The sequence below is a fragment of the Phyllopteryx taeniolatus genome, chromosome 4 (genome assembly GCF_024500385.1).
Source record: "Phyllopteryx taeniolatus isolate TA_2022b chromosome 4, UOR_Ptae_1.2, whole genome shotgun sequence".
Taxonomy (NCBI): Eukaryota; Metazoa; Chordata; class Actinopteri; order Syngnathiformes; family Syngnathidae; genus Phyllopteryx; species Phyllopteryx taeniolatus.
In genome coordinates this window covers 15,849,153-15,866,847 of record NC_084505.1, presented here as the reverse complement: position 1 = coordinate 15,866,847, position 17,695 = coordinate 15,849,153, and positions in this window count along the sequence as shown.

The window sequence follows — 17,695 nt, the reverse complement described above, 5'->3', positions numbered from 1 at the left end:
TAAACACCTGGAAAACAAGTAATATGATGAAGGAGTAAAGACAAATTTCCTCTGAGGGGAGCAGGGAATACCCACACAATGTTTCCTCTCTACTTTCTACTCTTTCTAATCATAATAAATGAAAAATAAATGTTCAAATACAGGACATTTAAATGTTTTGTAAAAAATAAACGCTTAGTAAAAAGTTGCTTATACCAGCAAAACAAATGTTTTTTTTCTTCTTTAGATTTTTCCTCAATTTCTTCCAAAAACAGTTTTGTCTTTATTAAGCTATGAATAATGAGGCAAGTAATGATTTTTTGACCCACATGCCAATGGTTTATGAATAGCACTTAGACCACACAAAGATTTAAGTAATGGAATGTTAAATGCTCTGGTGAATGCCAATTAGTTTCAGCTGCTGGTTACATCCAACCAAAAATAATCAAGTGCTGGTGATTTCAACCGTGAAACCAGAGGGCAGACTATGAGAATTATTTATTTCACACATTCTATTCTATATTTGTCATAGGAAAAGCTATATTTTGCAGTTATTGTGTTTCTCACTCAGCTGCTACCATAGAGGTTGTGGATTTGAACCTTTGTGGTTGGCATCGTGCTCATAGATTACTTCAATTAGGTCGTCAGCACAAATGCCTGGTTTTCCCTCCTGCAGCAATTTATTTAATGTCAGAAAGTTCTATGAGTGGACATTCATTCATATAAACCAAGCAGCACCCATAGTAACACACTAACACCAAATTCGTGATTTTTAAATCAGGGCAATATCAGTTCACCAAATATCAGTTCACCAAATTAACATTGTAGGAATGGGAGAACAAGAAGTCTAACTCATTCATTCATCCGTTTTCCATACTGCTTGTCCTCAATAGGGTCGTGGAGCCTATCCCACCTATCTTCGGGCGAGAGGCGCGGTACACCCTGAACTGCTTGCCAGCAAATCGCAGGGCCCATATAAACAAACAACCATTCATATTCACATTCACACCTACAGGCAATTTAGAGTCTTCAATTTACCTACCATGCATGCTTTTGGGATGTGGGAGAAAACCGGAGTATCTGGAGAAAACCCACGCAGGCACGGGGAGAACATGCAAACCCCACACAGGCGAGGCCAGATTTGAACCCGGATTCTCAGAACTCTGAGGCAGATGTGTCAACCAGTCAACTACTGTGCCAACACAAGTCTAATTATGTTACAGTGTTTTATCGTTAGTTCCTTTGTTTGGATTTGCATTTCTTTTTGCCGAGTGCCTGTTTTAAAATTCATGTTTATGCTCCATGCTGACTGTTACATGTGTATGCATATCTAATCAAGTAACAGTATTTCTGTAACACAAATATATATATATATATAGCATAGAGCTTTGTCAAGGATAAATTATTAAGAAATGGGAGAAATCGAATTTGTGGTTGTCCAACCGCATAGTGCCAAGCAGGGTTTGCTGCACTCAACAGCGTGTACTCAGACAAGAACAAAGCAGAAGATGGCACTTAATGGCCTTTTGTGTGAAGCCAGACAAAGCCAGTTAACCTCTCGCGCAACATACAGTATAATATTATTGGAGGTGTAACCAGCATGAACACCAGAGAAAGGCAAGGAGCAATCATGAAGCTGAAACAAGGTGGGAACTCAATCAGAGACACTGCCATTTGTAATGCCCTGAAGAAGAAAGAAACCACTGGTGTAATAAGCAGTGTTGGGAAAGTTCATTTTCTTTTCTTTGGATCTATTCACCATTACAAAAATGAAAAAAGTTCAATTCATGGTTCATAATTCAAAATTTTGAACAAAGTTCAGCATTCCAAAAATGAACTAGTTTATAGTTCTGTTTTGTTTGTCAATATGTTGCTGACGGGCTATTCTCCTTAAAATACTGGCACTTAATTTTCCCATTATTGCCATCCATTCAGTCCACAACTAGTAGCCAGCTACAATCTCAAAAACATGACGAAAAACATGTTGCTTGAATGTTTTTTATTTGTTTGTTTGTTTTAAAAAAAAAATCTGAATCAGAATCATCTTTATTTGCCAAGTATGTCCAAAAAACACACAAGGAATTTGTCTCCGGTAGTTGGAGCCGCTCTAGTACGACAACAGACAGTCAATTGACAGAAAACACTTTGAGACATAAAGACATTGACAAAAAAACAGTCACTGAGCAATAAAGGGTTAATAGTTATCGGGTAATTCCGGTACATTATTATTTTTTTTGACAATTGTACAAAGTCCTCTAGCACATAGAGCAGTTTGAATGACTAATATAGCAATAGTCCGGTGCAATGACCATTGTGCAAAGGGCGCCGAGACTTCAAGGAGTGTATGCAGTTTAAAGTGACGAGTAGCGTGATAATCTGGGACAATGTTGATTGTGCAAATGTTGCAGATACTCCACAGTCAGTGTGGAAATGGAGCAGATGCTACTCTGGCATGAGTGGCCAGTATTGTATTGTATATCAACAGATATGTAAATAGTGCAGCGTGGAATTCTTTGGATGAACGCTCATATTTGTTTGGCAAAGTTTTAAACCAGATGCCCTTGCTGACGCAACCCCCTGCATTTATCTGGGCTTGGGACCGGCCTACAGTTTGCACTGGCTTGTGCCCCCCATAGGGCTGCATAAGTATCAGAAAACTAGGAAAAAACAGAGCACTTGACAGAAACATTTTGAGAGCTACAAATAAAGATCAAATATTTTTTAGCCTTGTCGATTCAAATTCGCACAAGCTTCTTCAACTGTCTGTCTTTGTCTCCTCGGCTCTGTGCTGTTTAGTCTTTGCTGCATGTGCACGTACAACCCCAATTCCCAATTCCTCGGCTGTTTAAGATTTACTGTCTGGAGTGAGACCCTCCCCCACGTAAACACCCAATCACCGTTTAATATGCATATGAGCCCACAACTAGCCAGATTTCTTTACCTCAATGATGCAGGCTCAGCTGAAGCAGTAAAACTTTGAGCAAGCAGTGACTCTTCATTAAATGTGTAGTCATGATTTATGTCGTGAGGTACTTAAAAATAATTAACAACAAAAAAACATGTTTACATAGCATCTGTTTTTTCCTGTCACTCGGAGATTGTTATGATGTTCTTTTCGAACTTTGAGTCTGTCAGTGGGCGCATGTCTCAGTCACACGTGTTGACCCATATATGCCTAATGGCCATCCAATAAGATTATTATGTTGTTGGTTGATAAAGGTTTGATCAAAGAGATTTAATGTTTTCATATTTTTATTTACTAATACTATTTACTAATTTTTATTTGCTAATATTTTCTTTTTCCCCCAAGACTGTACAGTAGTGAAAGAAAGTTTACTCTCAAAAAGCTGATATCACCATTTTTAACGCCATAATTTTGCTGAGTGCTAATACAATAGATCAGTATCAGTATATTTTAACCTATACTCTATTCATTGAAAGATCATTCAAAATGCTCTAAAACCGTCCATCCATCCATTATCTGAGCCGCTTCTCCTCACTAGGGTCGCGGGCATGCTGGAGCCTATCCCAGCTGTCATCGGGCAGGAGGCGGGGTACACCCTGAACTGGTTGCCAGCCAATCGCAGGGCACATCGAAACAAACAACCATTCGCACTCACAGTCATGCCTACGGGCAATTTAGAGTCTCCAATTAATGCATGTTTTTGGGATGTGGGAGGAAACCGGAGTGCCCGGAGAAAACCCACGCAGGCACGGGGAGAACATGCAAACTCCACACAGGCAGGGACGGGGATTGAACCCCGCACCTCAGAACTGTGAGGCTGACGCTCTAACCAGTCGGCCACCGTGCCGCCCTCTAAAACCGATGGCAGTAAATTATTTAAGGGCTATACAAATACAATTGACTTGGCCAGGGTTGGGCACGGTGGATGACTGGTTAGCACATCTTCCTCACAGTTCTGAAGCCCGGGGTTCAAATCCCGGCCCCACCTTTGTGGAGTTTGCATGTTCTCCCTGTGCCTGTGTGGGTTTTCTCCGGGCACTCCGGTTTCATCCCACATCCCAAAAACATGCATGGTAGGTTGATTGGAAACTCTAAATTGCCCTTTGGTGTGACTGTGTGGACGAATGGTTGTTTGTTTATATGTGCCCTGCGATTGGCTGGCGACCAGTTCATGGTGTACCCCGCCTCTCGCCCGAAGCGGTACAGAAAATGGATGGATGGATGTCCTGGGTTGTTAGTAAAAGTTACAGAGAGTCTTTGCTGCATGTGCACGTACAACGTCAATTCCAATGAAGTTGAAACGTTGTCCATCCATCCATCCATTTTCTGAGCTGCTTCTCCTCACTTCTCCGCACAAGTTGGGACGTTGTGTTAAACATAAATAAAAACAGAATACAATGATTTGCAAATCATGTTCAACCCATATTTAATTGAATACACTACAAGGACAAGATAGTTAACGTTCAAACTGATAAACTTGATTGTTTTTAGCAAATAATCATTAACTTAGAATTTTATGGCTGCAACACGTTCCAAAAAAGCTGGGACAGGGTCATGTTTACCACTGTGTTACATCACCTTTTCTTTTAACAACATTCAATAAACGTTTGGGAACTGAGGACAGTAATTGTTGAAGCTTTGTAGGTGGAATTCTTTCCCATTCTTGCTTGATGTACAGCTTCAGCTGTTCAACAGTCCGGGGTCTCCATTGTCGTATTTTACGCTTCATAATGCGCCACACATTTTCAATGGGAGACAGGTCTGGACTGCAGGCAGGCCAGTCTAGTACCCGCACTCTTTTACTACGAAGGCACTCTGTTGTAACACGTGCAGAATGTGGTTTGGCATTGTCCTGCTGAAATAAGCAGGGGCGTCCATGAAAAAGACGTTGCTTTGATGGCAGCATATGTTTCTCCAAAACCTGTATGTACCTTTCAGCATTAATGGTGCCTTAACAGATGTGTAAGTTACCCATGCCATTGGCACTAACACAGCCCCATACCATCACAGATGCTGGCTTTTGAACTTTGCGTTCTTAACAGTCCGGATGGTTCTTTTCACGACGTCCACAATTTCCAAAAACAATTTGAAATGTGGACTCGTCGAACCACAGAACACTTTTCCACTTTGTATCAGTTCATCTTAGATGAGCTCGGGCCCATAGAAGCCGGCGGCATTTCTGGGTGTTGTTGATAAATGGCTTTTGCTTTGCATAGTTGAGTTGCACTTACGGATGTAGCGCCAAACTGTATTTACTGACATTGGTTTTCTGAAGTGTTCCTGAGCCCATGTGGTGATGTCCTTTACACATTGATGTCCTTTTTTGATGCAGTGCCGCCAGAGGGATCAAAGGTCACGGGCATTCAATGTTGGTTTTCGGCCTTGCCGCTTACATGCAGTGATTTCTCCAGATTCTCTGAACGTTTTGATGATATTATGGACCGTAGATGATGAAATCCCTAAATTCCTTGCAATTGTACGTTGAGGAACATTGTCCTTAAACTGTTCGACTATTTTCTCACGCACTTGTTCACAAAGAGGTGAACCTCGCCCCATCTTTGCTTGTGAATGATTGAGCAATTCAGGGAAGCTCCTTTTATACCCAATCATGACACCCACCTGTTCCCAATTCACCTGTTCACCTGTGGGATGTTCTAAACAGGTGTTTGATGCGCATTCCTCAATTTCTCAGTCTTATTTGTCACCTGTCCCATCTTTTTTGGAATGTGTTACAGCCATCAAATTCTAAGTTAATGATTATTTAATAAAAACTATAAAGTTTATCAGTTTGACCATTAAATATCTTGTCTTTGTACTGTATTCAATTACATATAGGTGGAACAGGTTGAATAGGTTGCAAATCACTGTGTCTTTTGGGGAGCCCTGTGGATGGAGGTAGGGCATTATGGGATACCAGACCCCCTCTGTCCCTATACAACCGGTGTCAGAGTTTGGTCCACATTGCCAGCAGTAAGTCTTTTTTCATTTCCAGTGAGATTTGGACCCTGCCAAGGCTGCCCTTTGTCACCAATTCTGTAATCAACAGAATTTCTAGGTGCAGCCGAGGTGTTAACCAGGTCCGGTTTGGTTACGTCAGTATTTTGTCTTGCTTTTCGCAGATGATGTGGTTCTGATGGCCTCATCAAGCCGCCATCTTGAACTCTTGCTGGAGCTGTTCACAGATGAGTGTGAAGCAGCTGGGATAAAAATCAACACTTCCAAATCTGACACCATGGTACTAATTCAGAAAAGGGTGTTCTCTGTGTCGAGGAAGAGATCGTGCACCATGTGGAGGAGTTCAAGTATCTTCGGGTCTTGTCCACAAGTGATGGAAGAATGGACTACTATTTGCTCCCTCAAATGCAGACTGTTTGTTCCTCGGGTCTACCAGTCCATTGCTTTGCCTATGGAGCATCCAGCTCTTTTTCAGCAATGTGCTTAACAAGGTAAAACAAGTAATATCATAACACATCGTTGTTTTGTTTGTAGCAACTATCTTGTTACTCTGGACCCCAATAAAGCCAGTTTTGCTTTTTCAAGGGACATTGGACTCTCAGAACCTGATGTTTCGGAAGTCAAACAAATGGGAACTCAACCTAAAATTTCAAGAAAGGTATGGACTCAAAGCATTTTTTTCAGTGTTTTTGCTTGTGTTTCTTTCTTTCTTTGTTGTTATTTTAAATATCATTCATTTAAGAGCACATCTAAAATGGCAGGAGCAGCCTCCTGGAAAAGGTTGTGTGAGGTGTGTCTGCCCAGGGTCCACTGTAAATATGATGCCATAAATATTGTTGATGTGACATATTTATTTGAAGCTTGACTATTGTCTTTGTCCCAAACAATAAAACAGGAGTGTGAAAAGCTACTCTGGCTTTCTTCCAGTGGCTATAAAAAAAACAAGGCAGTCATCACAGGGCTGAGGGGTGTCACATTTTTTTCACACAGTAGGGAATACAACACAAACAGTCTCTAACAAACATCTAGGTCGGGGTGGGTAAAAACAGATTTTGCCCTGAGGCTCAAGTGGAACCACAAAATTATTTTAGCAACTTCTAGCTTAGAGTGTAAAGGCTATGTGACCATAATGGAGACCAAAAAGGATTGGCAGCTCTTTAAGAAAAAAAATATTTTCACTGCACAGTTATATTTTAATATACTTCAGCACAGTGGTTACAGTTTTTAGTTTAGTTTAGTTTGCAAAAGATTCATAAAAATCCTTCTTGGTGTTAGGCCTTGATCATATCGAAAAAAAAGCAACTTTGAATTTCTATACTTCCATGACTGACTCTTATTATAATAAAGTCTCATAAGAAAAGTCACTACAAAACAATCAAGCAATTTTTTCATACAATCTCATGGAAGAGGTGGGGCACATAATAGTTCGTAATCCATTATCATCAGCAAATATGACATGAACCTTGGATTATGAGCTCTTCTTAGTGCTGTTTTGCACTTGTCTTCAAATGCAATTTTATTGTATTTTCTCTGCAAATGTAATATTTCAAGGGGTCAGAAAAAAATCCTGATAACATGACTGGTCAGTAGTGTTACTCAAAAGATTGTGTGATTTAATATTCGATCACCTGCAGGGACTTTATTACCACAATGTGAGAAAAGTTGCGCATCATTTTCCACATATCCGTGCTGCTTGTTTTTTTATATACATTAAAATGTGCAGAATGGACCAACCAGGTGATACAGTAAATATTGTACTTTATATGGGACACCAACATTAAAAAGTTTTCTGTATAAGAACAAAGGATGAATGTCATTTAGTATGCTACATGATGAAAATAACATGAGCTGCGTGAAAAGATGTAATATCATGAACAATTTACAATGTACATACAATTTCTACCATGTGCCGGGGCTTTAGACATTGAAGTTGTTTAATGTTAGAGTTAAATGATACAATTTTACTTCCCACACCTCCATTCATTGTACCATAGGTTAGATTTGAAGGGCCAATGGATGGGAAACTAATGCCAAATATTAGGAGCAGACCCTCATGATGGACCATATTCTCCTATTTGCAGAAGAGGGAATACAGTATGTGAGCAGTTGCACGCTTTTCTGTGAGCGCACATTATCCCACGTCATCTATGCACCATCATGACAGATACACACTCTGGATGGAGCAACCCTAAAATGTTGGCATTTCCTGTCAAATGTGGCCTTGCTCATATTCTCCTTACAACTTAAGCACTTTTCTGGAATTCTGTTACATGGTCAGCAAGGTGTGAGCTTCCCTATTTCTGCTCTGTGAAATAATTGAATCTCTGTGGATTAAGACAACAGTGAAATGTGAGCCATTGCTGACCTGCTATCTGTGGATTGCGGAACATTGGCCCAAGACAGTGCTATCTTCAAAGCCTGACCCTCTCGACTATGACATGAAATCCACTGTATCCTGGTTTTGAATTGACTTGTCACAGTTGATCTTAAATTGATTATTAAAATTTATTAAAATGTTTTCCGACTTTTCTGATGGCTCTGTGTTTTTGCACTTAGGTCCTTCATCACACTCTCCCCGTGTCATAAAGATTATATTTCACATGACGTTTGAATGCAATATACAGTACAATTTACATTGACATGAAGGCTCAATATTTTTCACGGCACTTTATTTTGCCTCAGGCCATTGTTTTAAATGAGCTGTCTCTCTCATTGCATCAACCATGTCTTGTATTGCCACAAAAACCATGACACTAACATCTGTCATATTACATGGAAAAATGTGGGAAAAAATGTTTTTGGTAGAGTTGCAAAGGAAATAATGACATCACAAGGATATAGATATGAAAAGATCAGTGTCAAAGGTGGATTTTTGCGATGAGGATTCTTCTGAAGTCCACAAGCCTGTTGAATGAGGAACTCTGGTCCTTCCCTACGGTGCTTCTTTGCTGTCCATAGCCAGTACAAAGGAAACTGTTCAACATGTCTCTGGCACATCCCAATTAAGCTGTCTCATTTTTGCTGCAGTAGCATCATTAGGATTTTTTAATGAAGGAACAAAGTGCCCTTTGATGTGAGACGCAACAGGAAGGGCATTCTTGGACTGCTGCTGGAACACATTCTTCCTGCTCTCTGGGCACTATCCATTAAATCTTTAGTATGCCACGAGGTGGTTTTTCACTTTTTTGTGTGTGCTACGTTCTAAGTTGGCAAATTTCTGTTGACAATTTTGCAGTGTATGATAATTGAAAAGTGTGCACCTAGAGGTTTTTAATATTATTAGAATGTTAGTTAATTAATTTATTATGTGACACAAACTCCTGACTTGAGCAACAGATTGGAAAAAAGATTAGATTGACCTGTCAGATGCTTGAGGCATTCATAGTAATTTCACATTGACTGAGATATTTAAACGAATTTTATTCAAACGAGACCTCTGAAGAGTTGATTGTTGTCTGCATTACATGTGTGTCTTCTTAGAAACTAAAGCCAGGTCACTGTAGCTATCTCTTCTACAGTACAAATCTTAAGTTTATTGGTTAAGTTCATCAACATTTCAGAGCACATCTACAAACTTGCACACAAAAAAGGGCAGGGTGGCAGGGGGTGTTGAGTAGTGGAAAAAACTAATGGAAAATATTAGTATAATTGATAGTACAAATTATGTCTAAATTAGTATAGTTGACTACGAATTATGTCTAAAATTACAGATTGGGGACAGGCCCAGGAAGACCTTGTTATGGAAAACCAGATGTTTCGTAAACGTCCACCGGATGGTGCCAAAGATCTAACAGGTCATGACGTGTCTTCAGCAGACATGCCGATACAGTTTTATACTTGCACACATCCCAATTCTTAAAAGGTTGTCCATCCATCCATTTTCTGAGCCGCTTCTCCTCACTTGGGTCGCGGGCGTGCTGGAGCCTATCCCAGCTGTCATCGGGCAGGAGGCGGGGTACACCCTGAACTGGTTGCCAGCCAATCGCAGGGCACATAGGAACAAACAACCATTCGCACTCACAGTCATGCCTACGGGCAATTTAGAGTCTCCAATTCATGCATGTTTTTGGGATGTGGGAGGAAACCGGAGTGCCCGGAGAAAACCCACGCAGGCACGGGGAGAACATGCAAACTCCACACAGGCGGGGCCGGGGATTGAACCCGGGTCCTCAGAACTGTGAGGCTGACGCTCTTACCAATCGCCCACCGTGCCGCCCTTAAAAGGTTGTTTCGGCTACAATTTAAACAACAACGGGTCCTGACTGTCGTACCAAGACCTAAAGTGTCAGTGTCAAAGGTGGACTTTTGTCATGTTTTTGGGATGTGGGATTCTCCCCGTGCCTGCGTGGGTTTTCTCCGGGCACTCCGGTTTCCTCCCAAAACAAAACATGCATGGTAGGTTAATTAAAAAACTCTAAATTGCCCGTTGGTGTGAATGTGAGTGCGAATGGTTGTTTGTTTGTATGTACCCTGCGATTGGCTGGCAACCAGTTCAGGGTGTACCCCGCCTCCTGCCCGATGATAGCTGGGATAGGCTTCAGCACTTCCGCAACCCAGTGAGGAGAAGCGGCTCAGAAAATGGATGGATGGATAGTTCATGAGTAGGGACACAGCTTGTAACAAACTTGTCTTTTGGCTAACCAAAGTGCACATTACAATTTTGAAAGTCTCTCTTTCCCCAGCATAATTAAACCACCATTCCTCCTGCATTGGTTCACCACCTCACCTGAAGGTACCCACCCACCACCAGCTATCCTGCTAATAGGAGGTTTCTCTCATAAAGGCATTGCTACTTTGAGTTCCACTCCACATCATCAGCACCAGTGTGTCGGCTACGGGGGAAGTCTGCTTCCGCTTCAGTGGAAGCGCCTAATTCATAAAACTGCTTCCTAAGGCGCGTTACTTCCTGCTGGGATCTAAGTGCTTAAGTCTTTTCCTCACCATTTTAAATATTAATTGCCCTCCAAACCCCTTTTTTAACAATAATGTTCTTATTATTTTGTTTTAATTGAAATACATGCATTCATTTCACATATCTTATTCACCTTACAGCAACATTAGAATGTGTCACCAAATGCCTATTGCCAAGGGCTACTCCATCCCAGGCAGCCCAGCAGATGATGTACTTTCTGCAGCTGCTGAAGAGGCAAGGCCTGTCACAGGAGCTTCTAAATAAGTTCTATACAAAATCAGAGGGAAATGAGCAGTTAGTACTCTTGAGGACTTGCACGCCACAAGGACTAAGAAGCAGGCAGGCAAAATTCTTTTGGATGCATACCACCCAAGACACTACCTTTTCCACCGCCCAATAATGGTGCTGGCTTGAATGACGCCCTCTGTGACACCCCTGCATGGCGCCCCAAATTATGTTAATTTAAGTACGGGACTTATGAAAAACAGAGGTGTGAAGTAACGTGCTACGTTTACTCCATTACATTTACTCATGTAACATTTTGGATTAATTGTACTTGTCAGAGTAGTTTGAATGCATCATACTTTTTACCTTTACCTGAGTATTTATGTTGAAAAGAAGAGGTACTTTTACTCTGTTACAATGATCTACACGCCGCTCGCTCCTTTTATTAACCAACTATTGCGTGCGCGATCTATTTTTCAGACTTTGACTTCCACTTCTGCGTTGGGTGCCTGTTTGCACCAAGCCACTGTTACCACTAGTCCATGATATTATTATTATTATTATTATTACCACATGTCCAGATGTTAATGAATTCATAATAGGAGTCAAACAAATGATATCATAATGAAAGGGTGAAGCTGTGGTTTTAATATGCTGTTTTCACAGATTATTATTGATATTTGTGTTAATATATGTGTGTGTATTTGTATGTAGAACCCCAATTCCAATGAAGTTGGGATGTTGCGTTAAACATAAATAAAAACAAAATACAATGATTTGCAAATCATGTTCAACCTATATTTAATTGAATACACTACAAAGACAAGATATTGAATGTTCAAACTGATAAACTTTATTGTTTTTAGCAAATAATCATTGACTTAGAATTTTATGGCTGCAACACGTTCCAAAGAAGCTGGGACAGGTAGCAAAAAGACTGAGAAAGTTGAGGAATGCTCATCAAACACCTGTTTGGAACATCCCACATGTGAACAGACTAATTGGAACAGGTGGGTGCCATGATTGGGTATAAATGGAGCTTCCCTGAATTGCTCAGTCATTCACAAGCAAAGATGGGGCGAGGTTCACCTCTTTGTGAACAAGTGCGTGGAAAAAATAGTCGAACAGTTTAAGGACAATGTTCCTCAACGTACAATTGCAAGGAATCTCTTTCCACCTCTCCTTCGTCTTCGACCCATAATAGCTGAATTTCCACCGGTGCCCTGCAGGTTAACGATGCCGGGGGCGGACGTTGTTAACCCGGGCCACGACCGATCCAGTATGGAATTCTTTAGATGAACACTCATATTTCTTTGGCAAAGTTTTAAGCCGGATATCCTTCCTGACGCAACCCTTTGCATTTATCCGGGCTTGGGACCGGCCTACAGTTTGCACTGGCTTGTGCCCCCAATAGGGCTGCATTATTTGTAAAAGATACTATTATGTAGAATGTATAAATTGTGTATCCACGTTCAACATTCTGCTCTCCCAAAGCTTTGGGCGACTCCTTTTTTCTGTTAGACTTTATTCAGTGTGGCACGGTGGACGACTGGTTAGCACATCTGCCTCACAGTTCTGAGGACCCTGGTTCAAATCCGGCCTCACCTGTTTGGAGTTTACATGTTCTTCCTCTGCCTGCGTGGGTTTCCTCCCACATCCCAGAAACATGCATGCTAGGTTATTTGAAAAACTCTAAATTGCCTGTAGGTGAGAATGGTTGTCTGTTTATATGTGCTCTGCGATTAGATGGCGACCAGTTCAGGGTGTACTCTGCCTCTTACCCAGAGTTAGCTGAGAAAGGCACCAACACACCCGCGACCCTCGTGAGGAAAAATGGATGGACTTTTTTATTCCAGAAAAGGACGAGGGGTGCTGTTTAATGCTAAGTGCCAATTACTAGCACTTCAAGGTCAGCAGGCCAAGCTAGCCCACTCTCTGTCTGCACTCCAAGCACTTTGTCTCTGAGACTGCCAGCCCTCTGACACACACACGGACTAACACACACGCGCACACACACACACACACACACACGTGCGCGCACACACACACACACACACACAAACACACACACTGCATAGCTGTCGCTTTGTTTTTTTTAACACTGTCGTCCCCACTATGCTTTCTCTTCTTCTTTTTGCCTTCGCTTGGGCTTTAATCAACTGGCTGGCTTTCGCTCCTTGATAAAATGCTTCTCCCCGCTTCCTTCAAAGATGAGGAGTCAGAGTCCTGTTAAGCACAAAGGAGCATTACTTTGATAAAACAGATCCAAAACCTGGCCTGTGTTCTTGCATATGTGCAAATATGTATGTGTCTTTGTGTCTGCCTGGGTCTAATGTTGGTATTTGTGCACACTGCTGAGGTGTGTGCATTCAAGAGCATCTGACGTACTGCAGGAATAGCAAGTTTCCCTTTCAAATGTGTGCGTGTTTGTTTAATACGTTGAACCATCCCGCATACATCCCTTGGGCGATCCAAACTAATAGGCCCTCATCATCTCCCACTGTGCTCATTCAAAGACGACAAGCGGTGATTGACAGGTGCTGTAGGCACTGCAGACATACAAACAAAAAGCCAAAACTTTTTCTGTGAGGGCAAAACAAGACAGTGGAACTGTTACTTAGATCCATACTTGTTTTCCATTATACATCTAAACATGTGCAAACAAATCAGCGATAAAGATGACAGGAAAGGGAAGTGTGGCCTTTGTTTCCTGATTTTCACAAGAGTGTGTGTAACCTTGTTTAGGGCAAATTAAGAGCCTGAAACAGATAATAAAACTATCTGGTATGTTGGAATAAACATCCATCCATCCATCCATTTTCTGAGCCGCGTCACGGGCGTGCTGGAGCCTATCCCAGCTATCATCGGGCAGGAGGCGGGGTACATCCTGAACTGGTTGCCAGCCAATCGCAGGGCACATACAAACAAACAACCATTCGCACTCACATTCACACCTACGGGCAATTTAGAGTTGCCAATTAACCTACCATGCATGTTTTTGGGATGTGGGAAGAAACCGGAGTACCCGCAGAAAACCCACGCTGGCACAGGGAGACCATGCAAACTCCGCTCAGGTTAGAACGGATTTGAACATGAGTCCTCAGAACTTTGAGGCAGATGTGCAAACCAGTCATCCAATGTGCCACCCCCAAGATATATATTAATCATATTTTTATCGGCATGTAGTTAAAAATAAATACAGTACAATACCGATACAAATAAAAGCACTTTTATGAAGAAATAACAGTGTGTTCAATAGCGAATCACTGTGCAATCTTTGCCTCTTTGCATAGTCCTGTTTACATTTACCGTAGATACCTCAAGCCCAAAACGGCCAACACGGCACACAAAGCAGTGCAGCTTTGCATTGCGGGATGTGGCAGCAATATTGGACTAGCAATAGGTGAATACAAAAAATGCAGCATCGAGGGTTAAGGTGGTTTTTTTTTTTATGGTTTTTTTTTTCGTTTTTTTTTTTAACTTGTCTTTTTGTGTGCACCTACTAAGCATTTTGGAAAAGAATTAGATGAATTTGATTTGCTTAATTACAATAAGGCGGAGCGTCTGCCATGTCTAACTTGAGTTTGGTGAAACAGGCAGACAGATACTCAGGTCTGTGAACGTATTTAAGCCACCAGTGGTTACCACCAGCTCATTGTGTATTTAATAAGGGTACCCGCTCACATTGTCTATTGCCACACCAGCCAAGAGAAGTGACAATGCTCCAATCACACACATATCGCTGCGATTACGCATCGTCCTCTTCCGCATCGAGATGTCTCCATTGAGACTGTCATTGCGGCACATTTAAAGGGAATGAAAGGAGCCGCTTTTATTGGCGTCGTATGAAGTCGGCTCAAAACACACCCACAGTGGTATACTATCAGATCCGCCGGGCTGCACTGGTCAAACCCAAGTTGCACCACCGGCCGTGTCATTTTTACGCCGGTCATAAAAATAGGGCCATATGTCTCCATTTGTAGACATATGCCCAATTCATTACTTCCACAATCTGTACAAATTAAGCAATAAAACTATGTAATAATTTTTCCAAATGTTGGGGGAGCCCTTTCTAGAACTTTTCAAGCTATAGTGAATCTGAGTGGGTTTTTTTTGTTCTTGTTTTGTGACATTTATTAACCAGTTTCTTTCTTTTTTGGGGGGAGGGGGGGTTATATCATGTGTTTTAGATGTTATTAGTGTTAGTCAGTGCCAGTAAATGTCTTTGCTACAGGTAGGCCTATGTCCAGACAGACTGTGACAGTATATAAAGTACCTGTTGCAAAAATATTTAGACACATTATATACAGTGGAACCTCGATAAAACGGACCATAATATAACAGATATAGGATAAAACGGACTGTTGGGACTGAACAATGTGTTCAAAAATAGTTTCTATTTGTCAATCAAAATGCCGTTGGACAAAGTCTGTTAGTTCCAGAATTGGCCCCTATTGTTTATTGGCGCTGTGGGACAATGCAGGCAGAGAATGGGACATACTTATTTCTGGGTTACAGATATACAATAATACTAGATCCTCCTGGCGTGGCGACAGTGTTGAATGTGGGGCATTTTCGTGTTGGCCATGTCATGATGGCTATATCTATTGTCTACTGTGCCTACACTTGCAGGACAGAGAGAGAGTGGCACAGCGGCAGTATTAACTCTGAGGAATACAAAATACAAGTCTCTGGAGTCTGGAACATGCTATTTTTGGTAAAGTAACATTTCTTTCAAAGCCTTTCACCTTTGGCAACTGATTTGGAACTAGGAAGCACACTAATTGGCTCATGAAAGCAACTTACCTATGATGAGTACTGTATCAACAATGTCACCATGACCAAGCACACCGGCGTGGTAAATTTGGATAAGCTGTGAATGTTTCAAACATTTTCAAGCTTTTTTTGTATTTATTTACAATAACTTTGTACTGTACTGGGCTAAAAAAAAAAAAAAAGTGCTTCAATATAACGAAAAGTGCTTCAATGTAACGGATAATCGGAAAAAAACTCTGCCCCTATTAGTCCGTTCTATTCAGATTTCACTGTATGATTTCAGATCTTGCATTTTGTATATCTTTGTAGATATACTTTAGTAATCCCATGAAGGAAAATTAAAGCATCATTTATTTAAATTAATCAGTTTACAATAAAGTTGAATCTAATGTAATTTTTTTAGCAGTTACCTGCTCAGCTGTTTAATGGCAAAATGGGAGGACTGTGGTTGTGCCAGCCCACCCTGCCATCAGCGATGACAACAAGGAGGACCATGATGATGTGGTGGACCCAAACTTTGTCCCACCCAGCACAAGTAACATGAACCCCTCTGCCAAGAGTAAGGGCATACAGCCTCCTGTGGAGTTGCTAGACCAGGATGATGAGGAGGAGGAGGATGACGATGAAGATGGGCAGTCAGCACCATAAACACCAGAACCAGAAAGACTGCAGACCTGCTAACACCTGGCGCAAAGATGACCTGGACAATGAAGCCCTGTTAGAGTAACAGCACTCGCCACTCAACTACAATGAATTCATCTTTGGGTACTTCCAGAGTTACTGAGGCCCTTAACTCATTAGGTGTATCACAAATCAAACAAACTTTTATGCAGCTCAAAAACCATCAATGATAGTGAAATAATGACCTTTGCGGGCATCCCTTATGTGAATTGCTGAGTGCCCATCAATAGAAGACCACTGAGGTGTGGATACCAGGATGCCTCAAGTTGCAAAAACTAATGTCATCAAAGCAGTTCAGGCTGCTGTAAAGGCTGGTTTACTTTATTGACAACACAGACATCCTTGATTTTCATGTCGGCTACGTCAAACTCCAGGCACTTTTTAGCATCTTAAGTACTGCTTCAGGCATGTGCCACAGACCCCCAAACATCAGGTGATGGTTGCCTACACAGTAAACACAGATGGCAACCTGAGCATCAAGAGCAAGCTAGACAAGTGGATTTTGAAATTGTAATCAAGGGCTGGAGTCCCACGCTATCCTTTGAGCCTGTTGTAGGGGTCAGCGGTTCCCAGTTTGGGGTGTGTCCGCCTCCCACTCTCTGGCATGTATGCCTGGCACTGGCTCAGGGTGGGGTGGGGTTGTGTTGTGTCGCCTGTGTGTCATGGCTGTGGGGCTGCATGCGGCTGCTGCCTTCTAGCCTCCTATATTAACACATATCTGCAACCAACACTGCATACATTCCGCACTTGACACTCTGGCCACATTCATACTCACAGTTCCCGGGAGGGCTGATGCGGGGGCATTGGGATGTGGCTGGCAGACCAGGTTGCAGTTTAAATGGTGCCTTGCTCCTCTACCCTGCCCATCCCCTGGTTATAATGTGTTACACACATCTGAGAGGATTGGAGACCTGCCCCTCCTGCCCCATGGCTGCCCTTGTGGTCCCCATCATCATCTCTCCCTTCAGACACCCCCACCTGTCTTGTTTACCAGCTGGCGCGGGTCACTAGTTGGGTGTTTACGGGCTGGTGGTGGCTGGCCCCTGTGTCATGCCCCCTTGACATTTGGTGCAACCCTTCCTCACAGGGCGTGGCACTGCATTTACTCCACAGACTAATACGTCACGTTATAGTCATTATATACTGTGTTATTCTGCTATTGTTCTGTTGTTGTTGTTTTTTATTATTAATTTTTCCTCTGT